Source organism: Podarcis erhardii, assembly GCF_964252035.2.
Source record: "Podarcis erhardii genome assembly, chromosome: 4".
In the NCBI taxonomy this organism is placed as follows: domain Eukaryota; kingdom Metazoa; phylum Chordata; class Lepidosauria; order Squamata; family Lacertidae; genus Podarcis; species Podarcis erhardii.
Window position 1 is genome coordinate 60,744,313 of NC_138508.1, and position 17,939 is coordinate 60,762,251.

Genomic DNA, 17,939 nt, shown 5'->3' on the forward strand with positions numbered 1-17,939 from the left:
AATTCTGTCTCTCTCTTCTTTAGTTCAGAGGGTGATCAAACAGTCTCTTATTCTATTCTTCTCTTTTTTCCCTCCTCTTCCAAGTCTGAAGGCTCTCACAATTCTGAACTCCTCTTGCTCCAAGTCCCAAAAATCAACAAATTCCTGCGTAAGAAAGTCTATCAAACTATCCTTCTCCAATTCAGGTAAAGCTCTGATCCTCAGATTCGTCTGTTTTTCTTTAAGTTCAATCATAGAAAGCGTCAGCTTATGGTCATCAAGTTGCCTCTGTAGGGCTGGGACTCTCTCTCTCTCCAATTGTGTTACTTTACATTCCACAGCAACAGCTTTTTCCCTAGCTTCCTCTGCAGTCTGCCGTATCAAGGTAGATTCCTGAATCAATTTCTGGATGGTTTCTGTATTGGTATTCACCTTTTGTCCCAGATTATTTATACTTTCTGTATTTAAATCAATTTTAATAGTTGCCGCATCCACTTTCTCGTTAAGCTGTTCCAATGAGTCATTTATCTTACTTAATGCCAGCGCTAAAGTCTCTTCTGTTAACATTCCTCTTGATTTAGAATGTACTGGTACAGCCGCAGAGGAAGCAGGGGGGCCTGATGTTGAGGCCCTCTTAGGTTGCTGCCAGGTCTTCCCAGACCTTGTTCTTTTTTCAGGGATTGACTTAAGAGATTCAAGGTCACACAATTTTTATCTTGCAGCTGGAAATTCCCCCAATCCAACTCTTGTAACTCTTGTAACAGTTTCAAAAGCTTCCTCTAGGGGGAAACAGTTGCTATTTGTATCAATCCATAATGTTCCCTTTTAGAACACAGTTCATATAAAATTAGTTTCAGTTTTCAGTTACTTTTACTCCTTTTTAAGGTCAGACGGAGACAATTGAAACAATGTATCTCTCTTATTTAACTAGCTGTCAGCTAGCTGTCAGCAAGCGTTCTATTCGCAATCAATAAACAATCCAAAGCATGTTAATCTTGCTAGCAGCCCGTTTCCAGGTTCGGAGCGGTGGTATTTTAGCTTCCTTCACTCTCTCTTGCAGGCATATACAATCCAAAACTTCCCCCCTCTTCTCCTGCTTCCAAGGGGGGGTTTAATATTTTTTACTGATGGAAATTTAGTCCTTTACAATAGGCTTTCCAAGACTCTAGCTTGCAGCCTCTTTGCTTCAGTCTATTTACAAAAGGGGAAGGTGGACTTCCTGTTTTGAACCTCCCCGTTTTGATGCCAAATTAAGACGTTTAAAAATCCAGTTCTTCACTCTACTCACGGGTAGTTGCTTTAAGATCAAATTGTCCACAGGAAAAAGTCAGCGCTCTCCGGCAACAGCTACGCAGCTTCGCTCCATGGAAAAAGCAGTCGATTCAAAGCACTGCACCGCTCACCCCACGTCGCTCCGGATCCCCGAAACCAGGTTTCCCCGCGAGTAGGGGAGGCGCAAAAGGTGCCCGCTGAATCCCACGTTCACAGGCTTCACCCGCCTGTGATTTTTGATGGGTCTCCGCCTTCGCCATGGCGGCCAGACCCGGATTTCCACAAGGCAAATTCCTCCCGGTCAGAGGAATTCCGCCATTGCCGAAGGCACCAACCCGGAAGTCAAATTTATGCATTTAAGTTTGAGGTGTTGTAGTCTATACTGTGATTCTACCACCTCACTTTCATGGTGAGGTGTAGTCCCTGTAATAAAATCCCTGACATTGTATGATACAGGAACTGTCTCAAAAATACTGTTTTCCCAGATGGTGTCATGATTTTGTATAAATGCCTTACCACATGAAAATAAATATGGAAATGTCCATATGCTGGATTTGTCACCTCCCAAGAAATGGACCTATGTCTTTAATTTATTTTTCTTTTGCAAGCCTCAGTGCTAGTCAGGTATATATGCAGGCCACATCTAAGGTGGTTAGAGATGCAGATTTTATGGGAAACCTATAGGCCAACAAGTGACCATGCAGCCCAGCCCTGCAAGGGCAATCTATATGCAGAAGCCACATTCAAGATACAGATCGCCTTGCTGGATGCACACACACAAAAAGAGATGTGTGGTACTGGGTAGAAAATAAATCCTGCACCCATTACATAGAATTGCACACACCGTAATCCATGCTGGTCTGCACGTATCTTCAGAACAATGTCAACAAACTACTTGGGAGACAGAGGCATTCAACCCAGTCTTCCTTGCTGTCCCCAAGAGCTGTCATAAGTTTAGTGATAAGCACTGATGTAAGCATTTGTGGATTGAAGCTATGGGGATTAAAACAAATAAGTGGGGAACATGTATAAATCATTTTTGCTCAGCCAATACACAGATACTAAGTACATTGGTACCTCAGGTTACATACGCTTCAGGTTACATATGCTTCAGGTTACAGACTCCGCTAACCCAGAAATAGTGCTTCAGGTTAAGAACTTCGCTTCAGGATGAGAACAGAAATCGTGCTCCGGCAGCAGGAGGCCCCATTAGCTAAAGTTGTGCTTCAGGTTAAGAACAGTTTCAGGTTAAGAATGGACCTCCGGAATGAATTAAGTACTTAACCCGAGGTACCACTGTACAGAGCAGTTTTAGACTGCAATCCTACACCCACTTACCTGGGAGTAATCACCATTCAATGAGATTTACATCTGAGTACAATGTGTTAGATTAAACTGTTCTTTGAACAGATTAAATTATATCTTTTACCCTTTGTTTGTTTTTTACTTATTTCTTTAAAAGTAAAGATTTCACAATAAAACAACCAGCTGTCTGGTGTGTGGAAGGCAGCCTCAGAAACAGCAGGCATTTGGGAAGATTGCAGAATGCAGATCGCTGGAGAACTTGAAGAATGAAATAAAGGCACTCACTAAACCATTTAGCCACCTCAAAGCTAAAGTACTTATAGCAATACCCACCCTAACCCAATGAGAATTTCTCTGACACTTTCTCCTCCTTTAATCACTTTCTAATGCACTTTAGGTAAAGGTCCTTTACCTTTACCTTTTACTTTTTAATGCATTTTCTTCTCTCATTAACAGGGGGAAAAACCAACACAGAAGAAAATTTTTGCACAGCACTATAGTGAGTAAAATTATGCTACTTTTGTTTCTGGCTTTTGATTTCTGGTTTGGTACCTTTATGAATTCTGAGTTGGGAGGAGGGGATTTGTGTAAAGATTTTAAAGGAAGAGCTTTCCTCTCTCTCCTCTTATTGGATAACTTGTGAATTGGTAAATGAGTTGGTGTTAGAGGACTAAATGATGCTGAGTGATTCGTCTAGGCTGGAAAAAACGGTTCACTGCCTCTAATACCATGTCATCCTGAGTGCTAGCGTGATCGTCACATTCTTGCCTTCTACTTCCTGATTATGACTGAGTGCCTTAGTCCAGGAGGAGAATTGCCTCATGCAGCGTGTAGCAAGAGAGCCTCCTGCTGGGCAAATATGGCGAAACATTTAGCACTGTAGTTTTATTATGCCAATCCATTGTGATTTAGTTTCTGCTCTTTAACAGTACTTATTGAAACTGGAAAGTGTTCCATCTTATACCACCATAATCGGTAGGCATCTTTGTGGATGTGGTATTGCCACATTCTAAAGTGTATCGATTTGAACAGAAGCAAATTTTTCTCTCTGCCTTAGTAGTTCATAGAAATCACGCAAACATATAGTAGAGCAACTCTTTGTCCCTTCTCTTGGCCTGGCTTATTGGTGTTGTGTTTTTTGCTTGGTTACACTTTGCAGGATTGTATAACCCTGAGAATTTGATACATGAAGCTCAATAGTCTCTAAATGCTGTTCTTGCTTGTTTAAGTACAGATGAGATTGTGATATGCAATTCCATAATGCTTAATGATTAAACGAAACCAAGCAGACTCACATCTCTCTAGATAAAGACCTACTGCACTTGCAACACCTTAAAACATAATATTCTGTTAGTATGGGAGCACCAGAAATAGCAGATTATCATACACAATGCACAGCTATACCAGACCAGACTAAAAGCAAGGTAATGCTGATGTGGTATGACAAGGTTAAAGTTCATAAAATGTTCAAAAACCATATTGTTAGAAGAGCAATCTTTATGGTCTGGACAAAATATAAAGACTTATTGGAGAGTAAAACTCCAAGGTGGCTTTCACCGGCAGAGGCCAAGGCACGCAAGAGACTTAACATGGAGGCCTACTGGCCAAAATATTGGGAATTAATAGAAAAAGATGGTGACAATTGGAAGCTGCAGAGTTTTGAAAATGTAAAAAGTAAGGTGCGAGACTGGTTGCATTATGCCCAAATTCGAGAAATTTTCAAAACAGACAAAAAGGTTGGGTTCCAGGTGGAAAAATCGAAATTAGAGACAGAATTGTTAGAACCTAAAGACAAATTACTTTCAAGAATGTATAACTTGCTGCTCAAATGGAATACACAGGATGAGACAGTCAAATCCGCCATGATAAAGTGGGCACAGGATATTGGACATAACATTATGTTTGAGGACTGGGAAAGGTTATGCACCACCGGATTGAAATTCACGGCATGTAGTGCCCTGAAAGAAAATATTATGAAAATGATATACCGGTGGTACATGACCCCAGTCAAGCTTGCTAAGATATATCACCTGTCTGATAATAAATGCTGGAAGTGTAAAGAGGCGGAAGGGACATTCTTTCATCTCTGGTGGACATGTCCGAAAGTGAAGGCCTTTTGGGAAATGATCTATAATGAGTTAAAAAAGGTATTTAGATATACCTTGTCTAAGAAACCGGAGGCCTTCCTTCTGGGCATTGTAGACCAGAATGTGTTAAAGAAGGATAGAACTTTTTTTATGTATGCTACAACAGCAGCAAGAATTCTCATCACAAAGTGTTGGAAGACACAAGATTTACCCACACTGGAGGAATGGCAGACGCAGTTGATGGATTATATGGAACTGGCGGAAATGACTGGCAGAATCCGAGACTTGGGAGAAGAAAAAATGGAAGAGGACTGGAAAAAATTTAAGGACTATTTACAAAAATATTATAAGCTGTATGAATGTTAAGAAAATGCACTTTTTAGGAAATATCAGCCCCAGCAATGGTAATTAGGTGAAATTAAAATTAAGGTACAAGAAAAGAGAGGTGAAATTAAGAAAAATCTTTATTGCATTACGTTCTAATCACAATATATAAGATTATGGTTACAATAACTTTGATTTTGGTAACATGAAATTGAAAGATACAATAATGAATTGAAAGATACAATAAGTAATGAAATAAGACAATAAATAGCTGAAGATTTTGTATTATGAACATTGGGCTATAAATATATTGAAAAGGGTAATATGACAAAATGAAAGATATAATAAGTGATGAAACAAGATAACAAAATGCTGAAATTGGTATTATAAATAATGCAGATTCGGGAAGATGTGGGGAAGTCCAAAAGATTCTGTAAAAGAAATATGATTTATGAAACTTTCGTATTTTATTTTTTGTTCTTTTCTATTCTGTAAAATTAATAAAAATATTTAAAAAAAAAAAAAAAAAAAGCAAGGTAATGCTGAAACGGCATGCTGCCTCTTTGTCCAGGCTTTCTGCGGGATGAGGTTTAAAGCTGATTGGAATAACTTACTTTATTTGTTCACCTGCTGCTGTGTAGAGTCTTATTGATGTTTTAGCCCCTCCCTGGGGGCGGGGACCCGAGACTCTCCAGAGGCTGGACTCCAACTCCAGCAGCCCCAGCAGCTCAGGATCAGGATGATGGGAGTTGTAGTCCAGCAACACCTGGGCTCCCCATTCCTGTTACTTAGCCTTTAGAAAAATTATTGATGGTTGTTTTAAAGTTCTTGCCCTGGAATCATTTGAAGAAGGATCAGTTATAGAGATGCTAAATCAATAAACCAGCCCCAGGTTTGCAGATAAATGGAAATAAATATCATTTGGAAGCTTCAGACCTCGCTTTGTCATCATATTTCATTGTAGTGGAGCAACTGTCCACCTGCAGAACATAGTTTGTTTCAAAGTGGCCACACAAAAAAGTCCATTTGAGGGCTTTAGCCTTTACATTTTTTCGAGAGGCAGACTATGGGTCATCTGCTGACACCTTCTTCAGGTTGGCACCTGGATTGGTTCTTTCAAAACAATTATCAACTTTTGAAGGTTTAAAGAGCATTTTCTACAGTGTCCCTGCAGTATGTGCCTTTGCTGGATGCTTCTGAATGTAAACAGTAAGGTTCATTAGATGCAGCATTCAGTTAATCTTGCCATTATGACACATGCTCATCTGGATTTGTAACAGAAGACATGTTTTAACCCAGAGAAAAGATGTACTTTTAATGTGATAAGAGACTTTATTGTCATAACAAAATAATCCTCAATAAACCTGGGTATTTTCATGTCTCTCTTTAATATACAAAGATCCATACTCCTGGCATGATGATGCAAATTACTGAAAGATGATATAGTAAATTCTGATGTATACATTAAAATGCAATACCTGTGACTCCAGAAGAGCCTTTAAGCTCTTTCCAGTCTCTAGCATGCATTCTAAAATACTTTATAAATCCACATTAAACTGACAAGCCAAAGAGATTTTACACTGATGTGGGGCTTTTTCCTTATTGGAATTATTCAAGCTACTGTGTTTTGAAAATAGGAATAGCTTGATACATGTCAATAAACGGGACAATTTATTGTCCCTCACCTCCCAGTGCTAAATAGAGGGACCACAATGGAGGATTGACTTGAATCTTGAATCAACATCTTTTATGCATGTCATTTTCACCTCTACTTACACCTACAGCGTTGAGCTTTGTGGGGTTGGGGCTTGTACCCTTCATTGTGTCAGATAAGGTAATAATCTGAGCATTATCTAAATATAGGGGTTTGTCTTTAATCATCTCACCAGCTCAACTGTTTTATCTGAATCTCCCTCCTGAACAGATAAATCTAAATTGCACATTTTCTAAACCGCTTAGCTTAAGGGCAAATCTTGCAGGTATCCTCAAATGACTGTCTTGAATCTTTTGCACCTGTCTAGCACCATCTACTGTAACTTATTATATTGTCTTCAGTTTCTGTGGCAGCATGCTTATGATTGTTTCAAGATCCCACATAGTGTTGCTAACACTTCGTAAAAAGTGTGAAGTTTGTATTTGCTCACACAAGGGTAAAAGAAAAGCTAAATGGCAAGTGTGTTCATCTTTTAGAAAAGGCAGTATGCATTCTGTATACTGTGGGCTGCTGTAGATTTGAGGCACCTTAATCTTCTGCATTGCCTCTTCTACAGACCTCTGGAAATCTGTAGACTATGTACCATTGTCCGTATAAGAGTTTATTTCCCTCTTCGTCTTCAACCCAATTCACATGCTTAGTCCTCACATGGGACTTTATTACTGCAGATTTTCTGAAATGTGACATTTGAAATTTGCTGACACATGAAGATTGCTGAAGACATCATAAGCCAAGAGACTTTCACGTGGGGTAGTATCAGACATAGCTTTCTGTGAGCACTGACAAGCAGCTGATTCTGCAGAGAGCTGTGCAGGGCACTTTGAGGCCCCAACAGTCACCTGGCAATTGGTGCTTGTAGAGAGGAAGAGCTTTGAAGCCCCAGCAATTAACTGATTATTGGGGCTTCCAAGTGCCACATACAACACAGGGTTTTGCAAGTGTTGCCAACCAGCCGATAGGCAGTGCCTGCATCTCCCTTTTTGGCACAACCATATATTTACCTGCCCCACACCTGACATCATATATGGCATCAGGTGGAGGGCATGTGCATGTGGCTTGGCCGAAACAGCCTTATGGGCCAAATGGTGGGCCTAATCAGATCTGTGGGCTGGAGGTTCCCTAATATATCTACTCAGATTTAAGTTGTATTGAATTGAAAGGGGCTTGCTTCCAGGTAAATAGGGTTAGGATTGCAGCCTTATTTGGTTACTAAATCACAGATAAGTAGCTGGTTTGTCCATTAACATGCAAGCAGGAAAGCCGACCAAGATGCTTCATTAGGTCATAATGCAAACTTCAAGGACCCTAATGAAGGAGTAAATATTATTTTCAAAAGGATCAAATGGGTTCATGGAAGATAGCTATTAGCCATGATCACGCTGGGAACAGACAGTGAATGAGCTGTTGCCTTCATGCTTGGGCATATGTCTGGCCATTGTTGCATATAGAATGCTGAACTAGATGGTGCAGTCCAGCAAATGTGCTCTAATGTTCTTTTTGATTTTTACATTGCCCATTCTGCTATAGCAAAACATATGCAAGGCTGTTCAGCATGCAGTGAGAGAGGGGGAGGTTGAGATTTTGAAACGTAATATTGTATATTTGGGCAGGTTCATATCCTCTACTTTCTATCATCTTCTGGCTAGGTAGATTCCTCTTCTTTTGGAGAGATGCAGAATGAATTTGCTTAGATTTTATCAGGACAAGCTACTAGTTTTGATGTGATGTTTTTAATCCAGAGGCATGATTTCAAAAAGTATAGAGGAAGAAATAAGCATTTGCACTTCCCACTATGTCTGACATCTCTAGTACCAAGGATATAGATCTCATTTGATAGGCATGCCTAAAAATGTTCTAGGAAATGAACAAGTAGCAGTGCGCATTTTCTTTTGTTTATATGAACCAAGGAAGGATGGATGAGAAACTGATGGATGAGAAATTGATGGATATGTCCATTCTGGCTTCTCGCTGCTTCGTGTTTTTCCATTTTCAAGTTCTTCACTTTTGTGCATGAGTTTGCAAATTTCCAGTCAGCATTTTAGTACAAATTTCTCCTAACATACACATTTTGAAGCAGTTTCTTGTAATATATGCATTTTTGTGCACATTGTTTGCTTGGAGAACTGCATCACAAAAATTGGAGAAGTGTGAATTTTAAAGGATAGCTGTGCTTTGGTTCACATGCCATTTCAGAAAGTCTGAAATGGGTAGGTTCATACTGAGATCCAAATCAAACCAAATATCTCCTCCATGGTAAAATGTTACATTATATGCACCCTAGCCATAAATGTATTATAATATGGATGAAGAGGACTTTTTGAAGATACCATCACTTACAGAGACCTGTTTGATGGCCATGCATGATGGTGGAATGTGCTGCTTTCAGAGCTATGGTCGGTCCAACTCCCTACTTTCTCTGCTTTTACCAAAGATATGATGGCACATCTTTTTAATTTCTCCTTTTGCATTTTTCCTAGTATTGCTGCTTGTAATGTACTTCATGATGCTCTGCTGATTTAACAGTGTTTATAATGCTGTTGTCTTGATTGTATTTATTTGCAGTACACTACTTTGGTTGGTTTAGAGAAGGGTGGCAAAACTTCTTCTTCTTCTTCTTCTTGTTCTCTCCTCACTATTCCCTAAAGATGCTGCTCAGAATCAGAACCCTCTTGAACTAGACAATTTATAGAACACAGCTTGCTTACTTTGGCAAACTCTGGTACTACCTAAATAGGAACACATCTTTCAGTGGCAGATTAGCCTTGCTAAGACTATTCAGCCAGTCTTACATAATAGGCTCACCTGTCTTTGCCCAGATTTGTAGAACAGGTTGGATGAGAGCCCCTTTTTCTAAGGCACAGGCTATGCATTTTTCATTATGATCCCACAAGTAACCCTTACGATTCTTTACTTGCCCATTCAGGCATGGTAATTAATTTGCTTCACAGTATATAGAGTATTATTAGCTCTTGTGATCACTTCTATGGTGGGCAAGTAAATAACCATGATTTTCAAAGACGGCCAAGGAAGCATCTTATTGTGGTCCCAAAGGTGCTTCTGGGTGCCCCAAAAAGAACTACAGTATGCACATGCTACAACCAAATATATGCAGGTTTTCTGCCACTGCAGTGTTTTATAGCTGTCAGTGGATTTATCCTACAGTCCCAGCATTCAGTAAAAGATGTCTGGAGGAGATTGAAGACCACTCTTCCCAGGATTACCTTGCATTTGCTAGTTTAAAAATTATTGCAGCAGCATTTTTCATTTGTATGCATGGAGAGAACCTGGATTTGCTGTAAATTTGTATTTCAAAGCTGATTTCTTTGTCCAACATCATTGGCAGTTTACATTCCTTGTCCCATACCCACCCCAGACATGGAAGATGCTGAGGAAATTGAAATAAACATGGAATAAAAACATAATTTTGTTCAGGTGGGTAATAAATCAGATGGAGAAATAGTTTTGCATGGGAAATGGAAAACATATGTTGTATTCCTTGAGCTTCATCCTTTTTAGTTTGCCGCTTATATGGTGAATCTGATGAAGGAAAACAAGAATATATATCACAAAGAAAATAATACAAGCACAGGTGCTCCTGTTCTAAACCTTTCAAATGGGCAGGAAAAAGAGGGGTGTGGGTGTGACATTGAAAAATAGTGTATGAAACTTTTATAGCCATCTTAGCTGTAAAAATAGCCATCCTGAAATGGCAACTGCCTAGGGTCAAATGCACAGCCTCTTTGTGTTCCTGGAATGTATATTGAAACAATTCTTGCCTATCTCTGATTTCTCTTTGAACTAAATCTACCTATCCTGCCAAAATCTGAATCAATGTCACAGCAGCGGAGGCTAACTTTATTTACCCATGCCGCACCAGTCAATTTCCATTCCTTATACACACACACACACCAGTCTTTGAAGGACTAAACCAGATGTGACAGAGTTCAGGATCTTTTTTCCTCAGACCTCAGTGTTTGTTTGTTTAATTTAAAGCAGTCTTAGAAGGCTGTGATTGGGGAGTTAAAGAGCAGTGGAAAGAGGTTGCTTAGGCTTTCCACCGTCTGCATTTGTCTGCTAAGAGTTCCCCTCCCCAAGCAACTTAAGTAATTGTCTTGCAAGGGTCACTGCTGGCAAAAAGGATCCCCCCATTGTAAGGGAAGAACTTCTGAAAGTAAGACAGAAATGAGTAAAGCATAAACGTTGGCATGTCTACAGCCATTTCAAATGTGTCTGTGTAGAATACCAAGACAGAACACAGTCAAACGCCACAACACTTTTTAAAAGAAGGATAGATCATGGGTATAGTCCCTTAGGGACCCAGGTGGAAGTGGTGGTGCCATGGACCCCTTTTTTGGCAGCCAGGTTCGAGCAGGGTCAGCTTCCTATATGAGGGGAGGCAGACTCAGTTGGCCTTCAAGCAATGGTTTTTCTACCTGTCTTGCCCAAGGAACCTTTAGAAGGGAGTTGTTGCCATGGGCATTATGTGTACAGTGGTACCTCGGGTTAAGTACTTAATTCATTCCGGAGGTCCGTTCTTAACCTGAAACTGTTCTTAACCTGATGCACCACTTTAGCTAATGGGGCCTTCTGCTGCTGCCGCGCCGCCGGAGCACGATTTTTGTTCTCATCCTGAAGCAAAGTTCTTAACCTGAAGCACTATATCTGGGTTAGCAGAGTCTGTAACGTGAAGCGTATGTAACCTGAAGCATATGTAACCCGAGGTACCACTGTATGTGTATTCTAATGAGCTGAACAAAGTGAAAGCTTATGAGTCATGGGGTGTAGAGAGAGTGTGTATGACCTTAACAGTGCTTAGTTTATTTTTTTGTTATGTTGTTAATATTGTTTTATAGATTATAAATGCTGTATTGATTTGTCAGTCATATAATATGACTTTTGCTTTAATTGTGATATTCAGCTTTCTGGGGAGTAGATTGGTAAGGTGCTGAGAAATCTTTAAAAATCACAAAACTACACTCTCGGGAAGCTTTAGGAAAAACTTTCATTCTGGAAGTTAAAGCGTATAATCTCAGACATGGGAGTGAGGCAGCATGGTGTGACTGTCATGAAGGGACCTTGCATTTCTAAATTTGCCACTACACTACTGGGACAGATCAACCAGAAAGGTGTGACAAGCCTTCTGCTGATTGGAGCAGACAGGAGACACGAAGAAGTTAACCATACAAATTTACCAGCAGATAGGTTGCCAACAATAGGTGGCTGCTACACTACTTCTCCTTTTCATCTAATACTAAGGAAGCCATTATGAGTTGGATGTGGGCTAGCAAATGGAGACAATAAAGCAGATAATACAAAGGTTCTCCTGGTCAGCAGGGAGATGGACTCAGAATAGGGATCAGTTCTTTTTGAGATGGGATAATACTCCCCCTTCCTGTCCTTCAGCACTAAAGACTCTTCCACTGGTACTAAAAAACAACAACTTCCAGGGCATGTGGCACCCACAAGAGGACCTCGCTTGATGACCTAAAGGCTTGAACATGATGATCTTGGAAAAGGACGTCTCACAGGGAAGCAGATCCCAGGCTGTTCAGGGCTTTACACTTCAACAGCAAAACCTTAAATTAATCAGAAAGCACATTTTAAAATGTTAATTAAGACAAGTACTTAAAAAACTGCAGATGGCAGGTGCTCCCTTAGAAAAGGCATTCCCTCTTCTCTCTCCCACAGGAGCAAATGCTTCTTTTGAGATGGTGACTGTGGTGACACATGCATGCATCATCTGAAAACAATGAAAGTCTGCCTTTTTCTTAATACCTATTGCTTTAAGTCATATGCAAATTTATATCAATTTGATTAATTAATCACTTTAAATTCATTTGATTAATTGACTAAGATTTCTTAATTGGGTGATGGCCCTGCTTGCAATGGTGTGAAATCTTTATATATATATATAAAAAATAGTAGGAAGCTTTGCACGTGAGCAGTCTTCAAATTACTATTTTTCCAAGCCTGTGAAAATATTGTTCTTCAACGTGTGGGTAATGAAAATGCTGTGGGGAAATGGCTTTTGACAACTCACCATGGTAAAAACACAGCACCAGTTCATGCGCTTGAGGCCAGTTGCAATGCCCTGGTCAGGGTGATGACACAACAGGAACTTTTCCCTGACTTAGAGGAGGGCACGCCAGACACAGAGGAGGAATGTTGAACCATTTTAAAGAGAACGGCAGTTGTGATTGTTGGAGATGGCTGAGGGAAGAAAAAAGCATAAGAAAGAAGCTTACGGAAGCAAAAGCAGGAGAAAGAAGAGCACTGCTGCGACGGGCCAAAGGCCCATTGAGTCCAGCATCCTCTTTCCCACAGTGACCACTGCCATTTAGATACAAGTGGAAAGCCCACGAGCAGGGCATGTTCCCTAGCAAGTGGTGTTTAGAAACATAGGCTGCAGAAACCAGAAGGTACATGCAGCCATCCTGACTACTTGCTGAGCTGATAGACAGGCCGTGTATTTGTCTAAAAGCTGTCAAAGGTAGAGGCAGCAACCACATATTGTGGCAACAAATTCCACAAATTATCCTGAAAAGTCAATGGGCAAGATAGAGAAGAAAAGGAAGGGAAAAAAATGAAAGGCTGAGCAGCATCCAGCCCAGCACAAACAACAGCCAAGGTATCCAGAGGCGGAGAGAGTATGTAGGAGAGAGACTGGGTCTAGGAACATAAGCAGATCCCTGATGGATCAAGGTCAGCATCAGAGTGGCCAATCAGATGGCCATGGGAAGCCTACAAGCAGAACATGAGCTTTTTAAAAAAGCAGCCTTCTCCCCACTTGTGATTTGCAGCAACTGGCATTCAGAGGCATACTACCACCAACAGTGGAGGTGGAGTGTAGCCATTGTGCCTTGTAGCTATTAATAGCCTTACCCGCCATGAATTTGTCTAATCCTCTTTTAAAGCTATCGCTGCTGGTGGCCATCACAAAATCATGTGGGAGCAAATTCTATTACAAAGCTACTCACAATCTTGGCTCTAGTTATATAGCATTTGTGCATTTGTGTGTAAGGAAGATATTTGATTTTTACTGTAAACCTATCCCTGCTCTGATGTTGTTAACTCAAGAAATATTATAGACATTATTATTAGTTTGGCTTACTTTAATAATGGCCCAGAGAGGGACTTTTCATGAATGTCAAACCCTTTTTTGGTATAAGTATCCCCCCTCTCAAAGTATTTTTTTTACAATAGGCTGCTCCTAGATGGGATGAACCTCTTGCCATAGCCTAAACTGCCCTATTGACCAGGACTCCTCTTCTCAGCCCAGTCCTAAGAAAAAAGTAAGCAAAGAGAGAAGCTTTGGGTTTTTCTCTCCCAAAGCTCAGAAGGCAGAGTGTAGCAAAATCTTAGGAAATATCCCTATAATGCAGGGGTAGCTTTTACCAGTGTGGTGTAGTGGTTAAGAGCTGTGGACTCGTAATCTGGTGAACTGGGTTCGCTTCCCTGCTCCTCCACATGCAGCTGCTGGGTGACCTTGGGCTAGTCACACTTCTCTGAAGTCTCTCAGCCCCACTCACCTCACAGAGTGTTTGTTGTGGGGGAGGAAGGGAAAGGAGAATGTTAGCCGCTTTGAGAATCCTTCGGGTAGGGATAAAGTGGGATATCAAATCCAAACTCTTCTTTACATCCATGCAGTTCTAAGAACATGGGGAAGCTTCTAGTGATAAATTGCATAAAATTACCTTCTAAAACTTAGAAAGCCAAATACCAAAATACAAAGATTTTTATAGAGTCGGAAGGGGAAGACAAGAATTACATGCACAGATGAAGTAAGTAAATGTAATTCCGCTAGCTACATGTTACTTGCTTGAACAGATTTTTGAGTTTGGAGCGTGTGCAGAAAGTGGCCTTTATCTATTGGGTGGAGAAAAAGAAAAATCTTTAACATATTCCATGAAAAATGTCACCTGCTAAATTTTGGCTCAGCTCTAATAAATACACAGTATGCTATTCACCACAATTATCCTCCCACCATAATATCCATTCTTGTGTGGTTTATAGAGGGCTTGTCCTGACTTAAGAAGGCTATGGCTCGTGTCCAGTTTTCTCCTAGAAAGACTCATCATACTTAGGGGGTTTAAGCCCATTCATTGGCCAATAATAATGTTCAGTTGAATATAGGCACAGCATACTCTTGATGCTTGGAACTCCCCTGTGACCCACCAGCTAAACTGGTTTGCAGAGTTACTCACCTCAGTGAACATTTGCTCTGAACTGCTGAGATTTCCCCATGCAGCTGAATAAATATAATTGGTAAGTGCACTTCTCCAGAGTACATTACATTCTGTTCCTCTTTTCTGACGTCTTGCTCTCTGAAGCATGGGGTGGGGCTGCACAGTGAAGGACTTTCACAAAATAAAATAAATGACAGTAATGCAAGCTACAGAGAGGCTCCAAGTGAGAGAAAGTCTGCAATGCTCTTTGAAATGAAGGGAGATTTCTGCATTTAGTTGAATGAAAGAATGTGTATGCTTTACCACTGAAAAATGTGAAATTTTGAAGTATGGTAGTCTAGGAAGCTGTGTTTTTTTACCCATGTAGTTTTAAATAAAAAATGAGCATCCATTCTAGCAACTGGAGAAGCCCTATGGTTCAGTACTTCCATGATGCTGAGCGGCATTAACCTAGGACCATAAAATCACTCAGGAAGGCACTGAATAAAAATGAATGCCTAGCAGAAAAGAACCAAGATTAGAAGATTCATGGGAAGGAGGCAACTGAGTTTGCACTCAGTCCTGCTGGAGTTCATAAAAGGACTAGAGTATGTATTATGTACATCAGGGTTGGTATCCTGCAGTAGCAAAACATGAGTGTGGCAACTGACTTCTACTGTGCTACTGACTTCCCTTGTGGGTTTAGCTAAGTCACTTTAAATTAATTTCCAAATTGGGCAGACAAGGTTTTCCAGGGAATCATGTTTTTGTTTCAGAGTTCCTTTGGCTCTCACTGCAACTTGTATTATCACATGTTAGAAAGGAAAGGATGGGGATTTACTGGGCTAAGGCAGCAGCAGAAATGAAGCAGTGGGGTGGGGTGGCTGGGGAGGAGCTCAGTATGCCCTGGGGTGTAGGTGGAAAGAAGTTTTTGAGATGGAAAAACAATTATGCTGACTCTCATAACCCTCTATAGATTTGTTTAGATCTTTCTGCCATGTGTTGAAGTGTTAATGTAAGAAACTATCTCTCAGTCTGTGAAAAAGGAAGCACCTAGAGACTTGGGGTGGAGTCAGGACATGTGTTGACTGAGAAGGCCCGATACTTAAGCTGATCTAACTTTATTTGGAAAGCAGTGAAGAAGGAGGTGAATACCTAGCAAAGTAGAATGCCATGGTTAAAGTCACAGGACCCAACTCCTAGGGACCGAGCCCCCACAAAATTGATGAGCATCGTCATTCAAATGGTGTGTGTGCACCGTGTCTTGTGATCAATTATGCGGGGCAGGGCTTACCTTGCCCCACCCCCAATATTTTATTCAAGTTGGCACCTCTGGTTAAAGGTCACAGGGTAAAGCACAAGCTGCAGTATGAGCTAACATTGCTTTCTTTTCCTGTCCATCTGGGCTGATACGTAGCAATGGAAGAGAGATTAAACATCTATACACATCCATTCCTAGCGGAGAAACTATAATAACTCACCCAAAGCTATGGGTCCTACTCATAATACAAGTGATAAAAATTGATTATCCATTCCTACTTGTTTCATGGGCCATGGCTGTTTTTTCACTGGGATCGTAAGTTGGTTTATACAGAGGGAGCTAAAATTATTTAAGCAGCAGAGTTGAAGCAGAGTATATGCTGCCCATAATGATGATCTCAGGCAGTTGCAAGGAGTAACTTTTGATCTATGGAAGCAGTCCTGATCAAGGCTCATTTGATTTTAAAGAGAGAGTTGCAAAGCTCTTCCTGTGTGCTGACACAGCTGCAGCAGGGTTTTTGTTGTGTGTTTTTTTGCCATCTTTCAGTGGTGATGCTGTCAGAACAGGACTTTGGGCTGGAAGTCCAGGGCCACACTTCTTTAAGCAAAAAATATGTATCAGGACCTTTCCAAAAGATGTGGAGGGATTCTTATAGGAATAGGTCTAGACTACTTACAATCTCATAGAATCATAGAATCATAGAGTTGGAAGAGACCACAAGGGCCATCGAGTCCAACCCCCTGCCAAGCAGGAAACACCATCAGAGCACTCCTGACATATGGTTGTCAAGCCTCTGCTTAAAGACCTCCAAAGAAGGAGACTCCACCACACTCCTTGGCAGCAAATTCCACTGTCGAACAGCTCTTACTGTCAGGAAGTTCTTCCTAATGTTTAGGTGGAATCTTCTTTCTTGTAGTTTGGAACCATTGCTCCGTGTCCGCTTCTCTGGAGCAGCAGAAAACAACCTTTCTCCCTCCTCTATGTGACATCCTTTTATATATTTGAACATGGCTATCATATCACCCCTTAACCTCCTCTTCTCCAGGCTAAACATGCCCAGCTCCCTTAGCCGTTCCTCATAAGGCATCGTTTCCAGGCCTTTGACCATTTTGGTTGCCCTCCTCTGGACACGTTCCAGTTTGTCAGTGTCTTTCTTGAACTGTGGCGCCCAGAACTGGACACAGTACTCCAGGTGAGGTCTGACCAGAGCAGAATACAGTGGCACTATTACTTCCCTTGATCTAGATGCTATACTCCTATTGATGCAGCCCAGAATTGCATTGGCTTTTTTAGCTGCCGCGTCACACTGTTGGCTCATGTCAAGTTTGTGGTCAACCAAGACTCCTAGATCCTTTTCACATGTACTGCTCTCAAGCCAGGTGTCACCCATCTTGTATTTGTGCCTCTCATTTTTTTTGCCCAAGTGCAATACTTTACATTTCTCCCTGTTAAAATTCATCTTGTTTGTTTTGGCCCAGTTCTCTAATCTGTCAAGGTCGTTTTGAAGTGTGATCCTGTCCTCTGGGGTGTTAGCCACCCCTCCCAGTTTGGTGTCATCTGCAAATTTGATCAGGATGCCCTTGAGTCCATCATCCAAGTCGTTGATAAAGATGTTGAATAAGACCGGGCCCAAGACAGAACCCTGTGGCACCCCACTAGTCACTCTTCTCTAGGATGAAGAGGAACCATTGATGAGCACCCTTTGGGTTCGGTCAGTCAGCCAGTTACAAATCCACTGAGTGGTAGCATAGTCAAGTCCGCATTTTACCAGCTTCTTTACAAGAATATCATGGGGCACCTTGTCAAATGCCTTGCTGAAATCAAGGTAGGCT

General features: G+C 41.0%; 1 protein-coding gene and 1 long non-coding RNA gene across 2 annotated transcripts in view; one reads left to right on the forward strand and one right to left on the reverse strand.

Annotated features, from left to right (window-relative positions):
- The window catches only part of LOC309340672 (uncharacterized protein), a gene marked incomplete at its 3' end in the record, with an annotated part of 204,225 nt that extends 186,609 nt beyond the window's left edge, over nt 1-17,616 (reverse strand). The window contains exon 1 of the mRNA XM_081859552.1: nt 17,333-17,616. The remainder of the gene's footprint in view (nt 1-17,332) is intronic.
- Nucleotides 1-17,939, forward strand: part of LOC309340249 — a 59,932-nt gene that overhangs the window by 7,350 nt on the left and 34,643 nt on the right. The window contains exon 2 of the long non-coding RNA XR_014155871.1: nt 3,013-3,055. This is a non-coding gene — a long non-coding RNA (uncharacterized lncRNA). The remainder of the gene's footprint in view (nt 1-3,012; nt 3,056-17,939) is intronic.